Source organism: Anas platyrhynchos, chromosome 3, assembly GCF_047663525.1.
Source record: "Anas platyrhynchos isolate ZD024472 breed Pekin duck chromosome 3, IASCAAS_PekinDuck_T2T, whole genome shotgun sequence".
Taxonomy (NCBI): Eukaryota; Metazoa; Chordata; class Aves; order Anseriformes; family Anatidae; genus Anas; species Anas platyrhynchos.
In genome coordinates, this window is record NC_092589.1 from 41161391 (window position 1) to 41174223 (window position 12833).

A 12833-nucleotide genomic window follows, 5' to 3' on the forward strand; every position below is an offset into this window, starting at 1 on the left:
TATTTTCAGGTAAGCTGGCTGGTGTTGGGGAAAAAGGTTAGGCTATTAACACCTCTGCTCAAAGCAAGCCAACTTCCTTTCTACATGGAATAATTATTTTTTCACATAAGCCCTGTAGTGCCTCTGCTGTGTTTGCACTTGTAAGTCTCAAACATTGCAGTACAGATTGCCCTTTATGAGCGGAGTCTAAGGTCATGTGTCTGCGTTTAAAATTCACTTTGCGTGGGATATCAAGCACTGGCCTGCGGATTCTGTAGGTGCAGGGGCTACAGGAGCCTGTATTTCAGGTGTGAAGAAAGCAGAGCCCTTTTTAGTATTTAAAGAACCCATGTGTGCAACTCACAGCTATGCGTACCTTTGGCAAAGATTTACAAATTCTGTTGATTCATAGCTGGCATCTCGCTGCCTGTAAGGGAAGGATTACATGTAAGTATAGATGACCTGTACATAACAGGACCATTTAGAGCATCACTAGAGCATAAAGGTAAAGTGAACTTGGGCACAGAAGCCATTATGCCTCTGTGGAAGAGAGGAAGACTTGTTGGCAAGAATATTGAAAGGCTTTTTGTCTGCTGTAGCCTAGGGCTCACAAGTGATTTTAGGTGTCTGGTGATCCATGCTGCTGTTTATTCTGTTCCAGCAAGGATTATGAACCCTAAGGTGGTTCAGAAATAGGCGATGGTGGGAGAAGTGGTTGTCACCAGCATGCCAAAGAAATATCAGAGATAGGAAGGCTTCTATCCTTGATTATGAATCCTGGGGCTTTCATGGATATAAAGTTGCAGCTAGAGTTGAAGAGGGTGTAGTGACACACAGACCTTTGGTCTAATAATTTTCTAAAGATTTAGCCAGGGTTGGCTTGCAGAAAGATGAAAAAAAGCAGATGAACCCCAAGGAGGACTGGTCAGCAGCCATCCTCAGTAGCCTTCATGAAGGAGGTATATTTTTTTCATTGCATTGAAAACTGTAACTGCTGCATGTCAGTGGTTTGAGCAGCAGTGTCGTGGCTACTCCAATATGTTCATTGCTGGAACTATCTTAAAACACTGTGCAACACCTGAAGAAATATTATTTAAGATGCCATTAGCAGCTAGGCTCCAGCCACAGTTTTGTGCTGGGCACACTACAATGGAGATGTGAGAGCCCATATCCTAGAAAGCTTTTTTTCTGCCTGTAGACACTTAACTTTGAAAGAGGAAATGGGTAAAGGTAATCTAGCATTTTTAATCCCATATGAGCTGGCTAGACCAGTGATATTCTTAATGGGTGTGAGATTGCAGTAAGATTGGGGCAGGCTGAGCTACAGGAAAATGTGATTAAACAGGAAAATTTTATTTCAAAAAAAAAAATGTTGTCAATCCACACTTAGTAGCTGGGCTTCAGTAGAAGGACCTCAGGAACAAAGGGTAAGACTGAATTTCAGTTTTTCTTACTATCTTTGCCACCAAATTCTTGTGTACCAATATACAAAACCTTTCACTGCTGTGTTAGAGCCAGAATTTACATGTCGTGCTGCTATGTGCCAGAATCCATTAATCTTGCACCGGTAGCACAACAGGCAAGGGACAAACCCCAGGGTAATAGAGTGACTGTACTGTGCTGGTGCAAGAACCCCCGTGTAAGGTGAGTTCTGAGTCATGCAGAGTATGCATCTGTAGGAGCAGATTGTCATCATAACCTTGAGAGAAGAAAAAAAAAAAAAAAAAAGAATAAATTGAGGTAATATATCCAGTGGCACAGTATGGCAAAAACCAAATGGCTGTTCTGCAGTGAGGAAGGCAATCCACCAGCTTCTGAAATATAACAAGGTCTGAAAGGTGCTTGTCTTTGCTCAGAGGATTTTTTTTCTTTCCTTTTTTTTTTTTTTTTTTGGTTCCCCCACATTTTTCCAGCATTTTAAAATCAGGAATGTTTACTATGGGAAACTATTAATGAAACCCAGTGGAATGGTGACAGGAGGGGTAAGTGCATATAAATTCAGGAATTGAACAGGCATATTCACTAGGAAGAAAGGTGCATTACCAACATCTGTTAACTAAAATATGGTAACGAGTTGGAGGTAAGAGTTTAAGGCTGTCCTCTGTGCTAACAGGCCCATGTGGGGAAACTGAGAGAGCCCTGGGGTGAAATTGCAAGCTGTCTGAATGCGGTGCTTAATACTATGGCTGTGTTTTTTTAAAGTACTATAAGAAAGATGCCTTTTTGTCCTAGCAAGGATAAAGCATTAAATGAGATGCTTTGCAAATGTTTAAATGTGGGCTTTTTTTTAATGTATTATTCGCCAGTTAATGTTTTGAGTAAAAATAATCATTGTGAAAGCTGTAAAACTTAACTCTTTGCAACTGATAATTTAATCGTAATTAAAAGGCAGCGAAGGAAACCTGAAACGTTTGGTAGTTTCACCTGAAAAGCTGAAGAAGCTATCTACTGAAACTCTCTTTCTGATGCAAGAAGAGAGGCAAGGACTTTTATTTTAAGAAATTGCTTTTGGAAAAAACATCTTTGCTACTCATTTCCTTTTTCATTCAAGGGACACCCAAAAGACGGGAAACTGTGTGTATGTGTGGAAACAAACAACAGAACTGTGTCTCCCTGTAAAGGTGTAAACACGATGCTACTGAGCCGTGGCCTTTCTAAGGAGTAGCTGGCAGCGCTCACACCCATCTGTGCTGAGTGGGATGTGCAGGCAGAAGCCAGGGCTGAAAAGCCCTCCACCTGTTTTCGGAAAGTGCGTGCACGCAGCATGAAGTTACTCAGCGTATTCATTTCGTCTTCGGCAGTCAGGGTGATGTTGTTACTACGACTTTTCTGCTGTCTCATATCTCCCGCGACATGTGCCAGCTGATACGGGAGCTGTGACATACCACACCCCCACGGCCGTGCCGGGGCTCACGTGGTCGGGGCTCATCCAGAGCACTTTAAAGAAACTGATAAGCTCTATCTCGTTTAACTTGGCCTTTGGAAGATGTTTGTGGAAATTTCTGCAAAGGAGGTGACATCAGTTGTTGTCACAGCTGCTGTGCAGGTCTGCAAGTCTGTGTCTGCTTAGTATCTGGCCGGGGTGTGTATGTGTGTGCAAGCAGATATTGTTAATAGATTGTGTTCAAATCAAAAGCCAATTCATGTTGAGTAGGTGAGGAGGTTCGATTGCTCAGAATAGGTGCATTATCATCCAAACGTGAAGCAATGATGGAGAACGTAAATTTAACGAAGCTGAAAGAGGACCAGATTTGGAGGGCCGACGTTGTGTTTGAAACAAACCTTCTCCCGGGGGAATTCCAAGTGTTAGCATGTGGGACATGCTCCAGCTGCTAGCTGCTCAGACTTAAAATAAACCAAGCAAAATCCCACACTCAGCCTCTACCAACTGAGGCAAGCTGCCGTTGCAAACTTTTCATCTCCCTTTTTCCTCCAGTTGGGTCAGCATGACAATAAATATTTTTTGAAGGAGCATTTGAACATTAGTTTTTTGCACAGCTTTATTTGTGCTTCCCTGAAGTGACGTGTTTTCTGAATGCAGTTATGAATTTAGTAAAAAATCTGCTTTATATAGGTTGAAACACTGTCCCAGGAAGTCTGGGCTTGAAAAATGGTTAGAAATACTATTTCTACCTTCTGTAACAACGACATTGCTACCAATACTTCCAATGCTTTCCCAAGGTAGGTAGTTTTGAAATTGCAGCATGACTTTGTTAACGAAGGAATATTCTCCTTATTTATTTGAACTGTGTCTTAAAGGGAAACACATCTGACTTTTTTCTGAACATATTGAAGACAAAATAATCTGTCTGTGGAACACACCATAGCAATATTTCAAGGTAGAAGATGGCTGGGAGGTATATGGTAGTTTGTCTGACAACTGAAGTATGAATACCTTTGGGGAGCGCTGAAAAAATGACTACAACAATGTTTGCTTTGTTTTGTGGTTTGAGATTCACTTTTTTTTTTTTTTTTTTAGATTTTAATAACTCTCTGACTATAATTTATTTCTAAGGTACTCAGATGCTTGGGAGGGGTGGGAAACAAGCAACTTAGTGCAATCTATGCAAATAATGTCTAAGTTTTTTTTTTAACATTTTCCTACGTGAAACTTCATTCATCAAGACTACTCAGTTTTTCTGTGATAAAACCTGTTGAGCAACGTAGTACACAGCATTTAGGAATTTAATGCTCTTATTAGTGTCAAAGCATAGATATCAAACTATACCAGTCAGCTTGAAAAGTGCGCAAGTGGCTGCCAGAACCTACCTGCCTGCTGCAGAGAGAGACAAACGCACACAAAAATTTGTGTTCAAAACAGCAAGCTTATCTAGAATTTATTTATAAGAGTGAACTCTGCCATGCTATGGTTAATCACATACAGTGCCAGGAATATCTTCTGAAGGTATCCTGAGTACTGTGACAGAAATATTTGTCACTCAAACTATTTATAATTCTAGGAGTTTGGAGGGCAGACATGTTTATTTTTTCATATGAAATAGCAGCTCTTCCTTTGTCAAAAAAAAAAAAAAAAAGAAAAGAATAATAATAATAATAAAAAAGGCTATCTGTATGGATGTGCCAGGCAGATTTTAAGGATGCTGTTTTCAAAAATGCCATATTTTCACCCTAGCTGCACTGCTTCTTGGCCCATTAGCCCCTCTGTTCCACAAAAGACTTTGTAGCTTCATGGTACTCAGCCTGTTGCATGCTGAACTGCGATTATCTGTGAGCTCTTGGAAGAGGTCTGTCTAGGGTGACTCAAGAAATGTAAAGCTGTTGTCCATAGACTTCAGTTTTCCATGTAGCACCTCCACAGAAATATTTTAAGGGCTTCCAAATTGAAACAAGCTGTAAGCCTCTGTTCTACTGTTAACCACATTTTTTCCCCAGAAGGTGTGCAAAACTGTACTAAGCCCAATCGGTCTTTGAGAAATAGGAAAAATATTGCCACGGTTGTCAGTCTTATCTTCCTCGCCACCTCAAGCACTTGGTTCTGAGGACTTTTTTGCTGGGGTTTACATCCAGCTCATCTTTCCCTCCTGTTCCTTGTTCCATGTCTTGAATTATTCCATATATTCCATATCTTGAAATATTCTATTTCTGGGAATTGTGGGCAATGTATAGACACTGTGCTGTAGCAGGCATGCGAGGAATGTTATGAGGGTAGCAAGCTTCCCGTTTTCCTGGTCACTCAGAAGATTTATGTGCCAGTATAATGAGAATAAATGATGAGCTGCTCTTCACTGATGGGGACCTTATGGGCCGGCCTGTGCTGAAGAGGTTCTGGAAGTTGATAACCTTTGTGCATCAGGTTTTGTTCTGCATAGATAGAAGAGGGGAAGAGAGTTATTGGTAGATGTGAAAGTGGATGGACAAAGTAAAGAGTGTTAGCCAAGCTCGGGCAGCAAAGCTGAAAATCTGAGCTATTTATACAGTTGGAAAGAGAGTTGGGGTATTTTTGTTATTTTGGCACACAGTACCGACATTTATAGAGCCAGGAGATGCTCCTGCGTAGGATTCGCCTCCTATTTTTTAGGTCTCTGTGAGATGACGTAATGTATTGCAGATTTGGCCTGAGCACTGTCTGAGTATAACTGAAGGGGCAGATGTCACACTGAAACTGAAAAGTCTCTGGGTCATTCTAAACTTGCTTGGAGACAAGGCATGTAAAAGATTTTCTTTTTTCTTTTCCCTGTTTAAGAGCAAGATAAAACATCCATAGGCAGAACCACTATTACTACTATATAAGTTATTCACTTCAACACCTTTCTCATATCATATCAGGTTAATGACTATTTTGTGCATCTGGTATACATCCAGAACCCCTGTTGTAAAGTCAAAGTTGTGTGAGATATCCCAGTTTGCATTAGTAAATGCTATAGCACAGTATTTTATTTTGACAAGTATCATAAAGCTATATAAACAGAAACCATAGTTTTAAGATATTTTTTTCCTAGAAGATATGAAGTAAAGATTAAATAGTATACTTTTATTTTTCAGATATATTACCTCTTTTCCCTTCCCCAACCCTCCATATTCTACATAGTAAATTTGTGGGTACCTAAAAGATAATGGAGCCTGATTTTATTTTTGCTTTTATACACCTAAAATGTAGACATCTTGAACAGAATTCTAAGTATTATCTCTACTGGAGTGACATTAATTCCAGAAGAAATCTCTGTCTCCTCAGATATTTATCATTTCATATATCTGCTCTAAACATTTTGATAGTCTCAAATGTTCCAGCAGTTCCATGTTATAAGCTCTTAAGGCTGATTTAAAATTTCGCCGTGTATTTTTGCAGAAAACTGAAGCCAGGACTTAAGGGCTTAGGTCCTATTCAGAGGTTACCCATGTGCAAAAATATTTTTCTGAAACATATGGGAAAGAACTGGGTGCTCTTCGGCACACGCCTGGGAGATAATTGGAAGTAACTGTGCTCCATTTTTCATAAGCAAGTGCCATAAAAAAAACAAAACAAAACAAAACGTAAAAAACGTCCTGGAATGACACGAAGCATACACATTTTCCCTTTGAAAGGCATTAGTGCAATGTTTTTACGTGTGTCTACGCTGTGGTGTTTGGGATGGAATTTGGAAATGCTGCTCAGCAGTGGGCCCATCGCTGTACTCGTGCTTGCTGCAGTGGAGGCAGGTTGCTATTTGCCCACGCATTGTCCTGAAGCAACCAGGGAAGTTAGAGGCACAACTGCCTATGTTGCTTCACTTCGGCAGCTTGTTCAGGCCAGATAATGGTAGTGGCGGGGAGAACCTCCTGAATTCTGTGCAAAGCGGTGGGCAGGGACCTTTGTGGGGGCAGAAGGAGCAGCCAGAGTAACCCTGATCTCTTCCATGAGCAACAGGGGGAGAAAGAATGGGACAATGCTGCTCTCTCGGGAGTTCCGTCCTTCCTAGGTGCCAGCCTGTGCTTAAGTGAGTTCATTCAGCCCTGAGCTCATAATGGAAAATCTTGCAAGATTACAACTTAATATACCACAGTCTGTATTTATGGCTGAGTTGGCTTGAGTTAACAGTACCTGTAGAGATACACTGCTTGCAAAATGCTCCTCACTAGCCAAAGCATGCCTTTTATCAAGATGGGTTAGGAATATCCAGTGCTTCCCTACAGGCGTGTTGCTACGTGTAGCTGTATTTAATAATACGTATATTACGAGATTATTGCAGTGTGGTTTACGCTGGCTTTTTATTTCATTCTTTTGAATCTATTTATTTACACATTTTTCCTGCCATGAAGAATATGCATACTTGGAAAAGCAGGGTCAGATAGTGAGACTGGACTGAAAGGAGATATTCAAGTTCTTAGGACAGTGTTCAAAAAAGGCCTGTGGGCTCAGCTATGCTACACAGCCACGCATGCTATAGAGCTAAAACTGTGATCGGAAGCTCTGTAAATGTTGTTGTGTTCTCCCTGGGCTAATTAACAGGGGTGCCTCTCAGCATACCTAATTAGCCCCATTTCTGCAGCATCCTCAGGGGCCAGGCTAATTAGCGTGGGTGCTTTGCTATACAGACACAGCTATATTGCCTCTGGGATCTAAGCTAGCATCAGTGCATGGCATTGCAATGTGCCGTGTAGACAAGCCAGTTTCCTCAAAGCTACCTCAGGATCTCTAACAGCCCTTTGCTGTGTAGACTTGCCCGGTGTGTTAATGAGACCCCAAAAGTTTATGCAGGGAGAAGGATAACAACTTGGGATATGGGCCAGAGGGTAACATTTCGAGAGACAGATGTTTTAGGGTGAGTCCAGAATTCATTTGCATTTACTTTACCTCTGCATCTACTTGTTACCTTTGGATTAAAGATGGTATTAAAAGCAAGCAGCAGCTACAGTGAGGCAAAAAAAAAAAAAAAGGCCTGTATTGAGGTGTATGAAGTCTGAACCTGCTACCTTGCATCTTGCTGGTTTTTACTTTTAGGTTCTCAGCTAAATTTGTAACTGCTAAAAGGTAGTCATGAACCAAAGTATTTTAAAAGGATATTTTCCCATTGCTGTGGTCAAATAATAATGGTAACGAATCATCCCGTATGGTTTTACAGACCCTGCTGTCTCTGATCTTGAAGCGCTTTGCAAGCATGAGTAAGCACAGCTCCACACGAGCCCGGTGATGAGGCAATACAGCGGTTCCCATAGTACGAGCGGTAAATCTGAGATGCAAAGACCTGCCAAAAGTCAGTTGCATTTATTAGAAGGAACATGTCCTCTCTGGTTTAACTTATTCTTGCACTGTGCTCCTTAGAATTTTCTTGTACTGACATTTTCTTATCAGCACTGTTTTAACTTACTGATATCAGGTGATTGCAGGTTCAGTTTAGCTGAGCTGAGCTGAAAACGTTGCACTGCACTATACAAGAGCTGCAGAAAGGTGGCTTATTATTCACAAAAGGGCTGTACACTGTGGGGAGCTGATAAACAAAAGATCCACTGTTTCTGTCTTCTTTTACGGTATCAGTAGCAACAGGCTGCACCGATACCTTCCCTGATAGCTCAGCCATGCACAAAAAACGGCACCATTTGTGGCAGCAAATACCAGCCTCTGCATGGAGTCCCCAGCAGCTCTGTGGGACTTTTCCCGCTGAGTGGAAAAGATCCGTCCAAAATGTCCTGATACACCTCTTAATCTTGCTTCACTTTATTCTCATCGTGCTAACAGCCCCACAGATGCATAACATACAGCTATCCAATTTTCTCTCCTTCCCACAAGGGAAGCCTGTGGCTACACCTGCATCGTATCTGAACTGATCTTGGGAGCGGTCTGGAGTCTGCAGTGCTCATCATGGCTTTGCTGCACTGAGTACAGGTTGCCTGTGAGTTCTACTTCCTGCAAGCTATGGTGACAACAGTTTATGAAAGACCCTTCCTTTGCTGTGAGGACAGACGGGATACGTGGAAATGAACATACCAGACGATGGGAGGCCATGGCTGCTGGAGGGAGCCCCTCTGCAGGTACGTATGCTCTGCAGTGCTCTGACATGCACAGGTCAGCACAAAGCCAGCCCAGAATACTTACCAGCAGGTAAAATAAAATCTAGGCAGTCCCTGAATACATCCTTAATTGCAGGCTCAAGGATGAATGCTACCTAAAACAGAGAGCAGAGGTAGCTTCTGCTGCTTTCCCCTGTTGGAAGGATACTGTGAGCAATGCTGAGCCTTTGCAGCATTTCTTGAGTGCTGCAGGCAGGACGGGGGCTCTTGCAACCAAGTCACCTTGCGGCTGGTTCCACATCCACCTGCTGAAAGCAGCAACCTACCAAATGATGCTGTGGTGTGAAAGGGCCTGTCTTCCTATCTTCCTGCTTTGATTATTTATAGTTAGACACAGCAGGTGAGCTCTCAAGCAAGAGGTAAGACCTCCTACTTAGAGGTCTTTACAATACCTGCTTCAGAGAAAAGATTTCTGGTTTTGATATGTGATCACGTGCAGCATGAAAACAGCGTTGTTTGCATGTGTGAATCCTCCTTCATTGAAATCCAAGAACCATTCTTGCTTGAACTATGTGCAAAAGAAATCTGGGATTAAAAAAGGCCTCAAGAGCAAAGAGGAACAAGGGACACTGAGAGATGTACGTCTCAGCAAAGCTTCCACAGAGAAGCCTCAACATGTGTGAAAGGTGAAAAAAAATAACAAGATGACTTCAGCATTGGCTTGTGATGGGCAAGGGAGGGCCCTTTTCATCATGGTCTGGCAGAGAAACCTGTAGCCTCAGAAGAGAAAGGAACTATAGACCTTACTTCAGAAATATAAGTCCTTTTCTAATAAATGACTGACAATGGAGTTCCTAAAGAAAGTCAGTATTCCTGATCCTCGTATCTTTAACTCTTTTCCTGCCTGACAGAGTGCTGCTATTGCTTTAACTCTGCTGCTTTACTCAACCTCCTGTATATTTCAGGGATGGGGAGAGCAAGCAATGTTACCTTACAGAGAAAGGTCAAAAAACAACTTCACAACCTGTTCCAGCAACAGTGGAAAGCTAGGGCAGTTGCAGAGCTTTCTGTTGCTGGATGACACCAGTGTGAGACAAGAGCAGGGTAGGGCTGCTGGTGTTAAAGGCGCACACATTCTGAATGAAGGAGCTTTTTTACTGAGGCTTGGTTCCAGTAACAGATGCATCTTGCCTATCTTGAGCAATGCATCGAGTCACCTAAGCCCTGTTTATAGTCAGTGAGGATAAATAAGCATGACTGGAGGGCAGTTCATCCCACCTGTGCTAATTTGGGGGAGGTGAGGGTGGAGGTGGTGGAAATAAGTGCCCCTGGGAAGGGCCTGCCCATTGCTGCTGACCACACAGGGAGCCCAGGCAACTTTCTGGGGCTGCTTTTTGTCCATGGGAGAAGTCTGAGTAACGTAGTGCTGCCTGTGGTTTTGATTAGGCTGAAACAAGGAAGTACTGGAAAAAACATGAAAGAAGCTGATGCCTTGTTGTTCTCAGGCCGAAGCCCTGAATATTAACCAGATATTGCAAAAGTGTAAGTAAGGGTCCATCCCTTTGAATGAAGGATGCAGGTATAGAGAGAAACACTTGAAACTCACATGTGCTTGTACCAGAATGATTGCTGGCAGGATCTGAACTCAAAAAATGAAGTCAGTAATTGCATGCTGGTTTTGTTCTGGTACAAATTGTGATCAGGATTTAGAAGCTGTAATAATTTACAGAGACTGTGATACCCTTGAAAGTGATTTTGCAGCATAGATAAATATAATGAATTGCCTTGTACCGTAATACAAAATTTTCCATTCCCCTCCTTATGTTCTATTCAGATATCTGCAATCCACTAGTTTAAACAAAACAAATTGCTTTTGATTTACTTTGCAAAGTCAAGGCTAATTTTTGCAGAAATATTTAATTTTAGTATCAAGATAAGAGCGGCCAGCCCAGATTCTGACAGACAATTTTATCAACCTAGCCTAATGTATAACTTTTGTTGCAGTGATGCTTGCCCTGAATAAAGGCAGGTATGCTAGCAGGGATGAGAGCTTTCCCAGCCTAATGTATCCCAGATGATTCCTGTCTGGGCGTATTGTGTATCTCTATAATCTGAGTGAGGCTGGCAGCTGCATCTTGCTCTCCACTGCAAGTTCTCTGCCTCTTTTGTCAGAGCCACTGGCCAGATGAGGTGCTCAGCACCCCCATGAGATAGAGTCTGCTGGGCTCTGGGGCGGTGCAGAATTTGGCTGAAAATTAAAAACCAAGCAAACAAAAAAATCACATGAGAGTGACTTGGTTCTGTGCTTTTCCATCAGGGGATTGCTACGCTGATTTTAGCAAAACTGTCCTTAGCAGGTGTGTGTGGGAGGGCAGGCAGTTCCTCTTTAAATCACTCTACTTTGTGTAAAGCCACATTCAGAGCAGTGATTTTTCTATCCCTTCTCTCTTTTCTAATGTCTGGTGCCCCATGGGGGAAAAAGTAATACTTAAAGAAATCTGGGGCTTATGTGAAGGAGCAAATTTAAATAGGAAGCAGGTTAGCAGAAAGTTTCTTGCTGAAACTTGAAACTATACTGAAACATTAAGTCTAATATCCCAGAGTTGTTGTCTCTTTGTGACCTGATTTGTCAATTTACATGTGCCTAACCAGTATAGACCAGGCCTGGGACGTGTATTTTGGTTCAGACACTAAAGCCTTCATGTCTCCTCTCCCACTGCTCCTGTTCTGCATGGCCCAGAAAAATTAGGACATGTTTGTAAAGGTGCTGTTTTCTTCCTTGGCCCATGTGCTGACTGGATGATTCATAAACCAAACATTGATAGTATCAGTTGGCAGTTACTTAAACCTGAGGTTTCAGGTTAAGGAGCAAAAATGAATGCAAATATAGCTGGCGAGAGACTGTGATGCATGCACTAGAGCTTGAAACTTTTTAAGGATTGGTATCAGAAAGCCCTATAAGACAAAATCTTAAGATGCTCTGCAGAGAGTCTGTTCTAGGGTGTCTGTCTGTTTTGATGATGTGGAAGTGTACCTACTTCTCAGGTACCTCACTCCTTAAACTGCAGCCTCTCCCTGGGCTCAGCAGAGAGGACTCCTATTGTTTTCCTTGTAGATACCACTTGCTAACAGCAGAGGATTGCCAGTCACTTGTGACAGCTTCATAAGGCTCCACGTGCAGACGTAAAGTAGAACATGCCCCAGAGAGTAAGGCATTTGTATAGTAGTTTAAAAAGACAGTGCTGCATATGTATGATGAGTTAATTCCCATTTCCTGGGAACGTTCCCATGTGCTGGGACATTGTCATCTGACTATGTCTTATTAGAGCACCCACTGGAGGTAGGGCATCCCACAGATCATCTCCAAGAGACAGGTTGTGCACAGCCACCCAGTCTCATGAGCTGAGAGGTTACTGATGTAGGCATGGACCATTTGGAGGACAGTTGGCCACAGCTCTCAGAAATGTCCACTGACAGATTTCATTCACTGATACAGATGTAGTCTAACAGCTGGTCTCATAGTCAATATTGCTGTGTTGAAGCAATGATTTGGTCAGAAATATTTTAATTTAGACAATGCCCCCCTTATTCTATTAGGGGAAAATTGCAAATGGCCCCTTACACTGTTTTTTTTTTTTTTTTTTTTTTTTGCTGTGTATGGGTAGGTGTCTTGAGATTTTCTGGCACCATTCCTTTTCCTTTTCTCCCCTGCTGAAAGAACTGCCTTGCCGCTGGTGATTCATTTCTTTGTGGTGTTAACTGATAATAACCAATATGGAGACCTGAGCAGGAAAGCTCTTACTGAGCCCTACTCTGAAGTAATGAAATAGCAGTGAATGCACAAAGTAAGCTAGCAGCAGACAGGAGCTGTCTTAGTACTTGTCCTTTCCTAAAGTGGTGGCAGGAAA

At 42.2% G+C, this 12833-nt stretch overlaps 1 long non-coding RNA gene across 22 annotated transcripts in view; it reads left to right on the plus strand.

Annotated features, from left to right (window-relative positions):
• LOC101794992 (uncharacterized) overlaps nucleotides 1-12833 on the plus strand; it is a 138720-nt gene that overhangs the window by 119646 nt on the left and 6241 nt on the right. For 17 of the 22 annotated variants that reach the window (XR_011808227.1, XR_011808225.1, XR_011808222.1 and 14 more), the window contains 3 exons: nucleotides 8040-8171; nucleotides 8705-8946; nucleotides 10372-10467. This is a non-coding gene — a long non-coding RNA (uncharacterized lncRNA). The remainder of the gene's footprint in view (nucleotides 1-8039; nucleotides 8172-8704; nucleotides 8947-10371; nucleotides 10468-12833) is intronic. The other 5 variants (XR_011808224.1, XR_011808230.1, XR_003496276.3 and 2 more) reach the window with 3 other exon arrangements.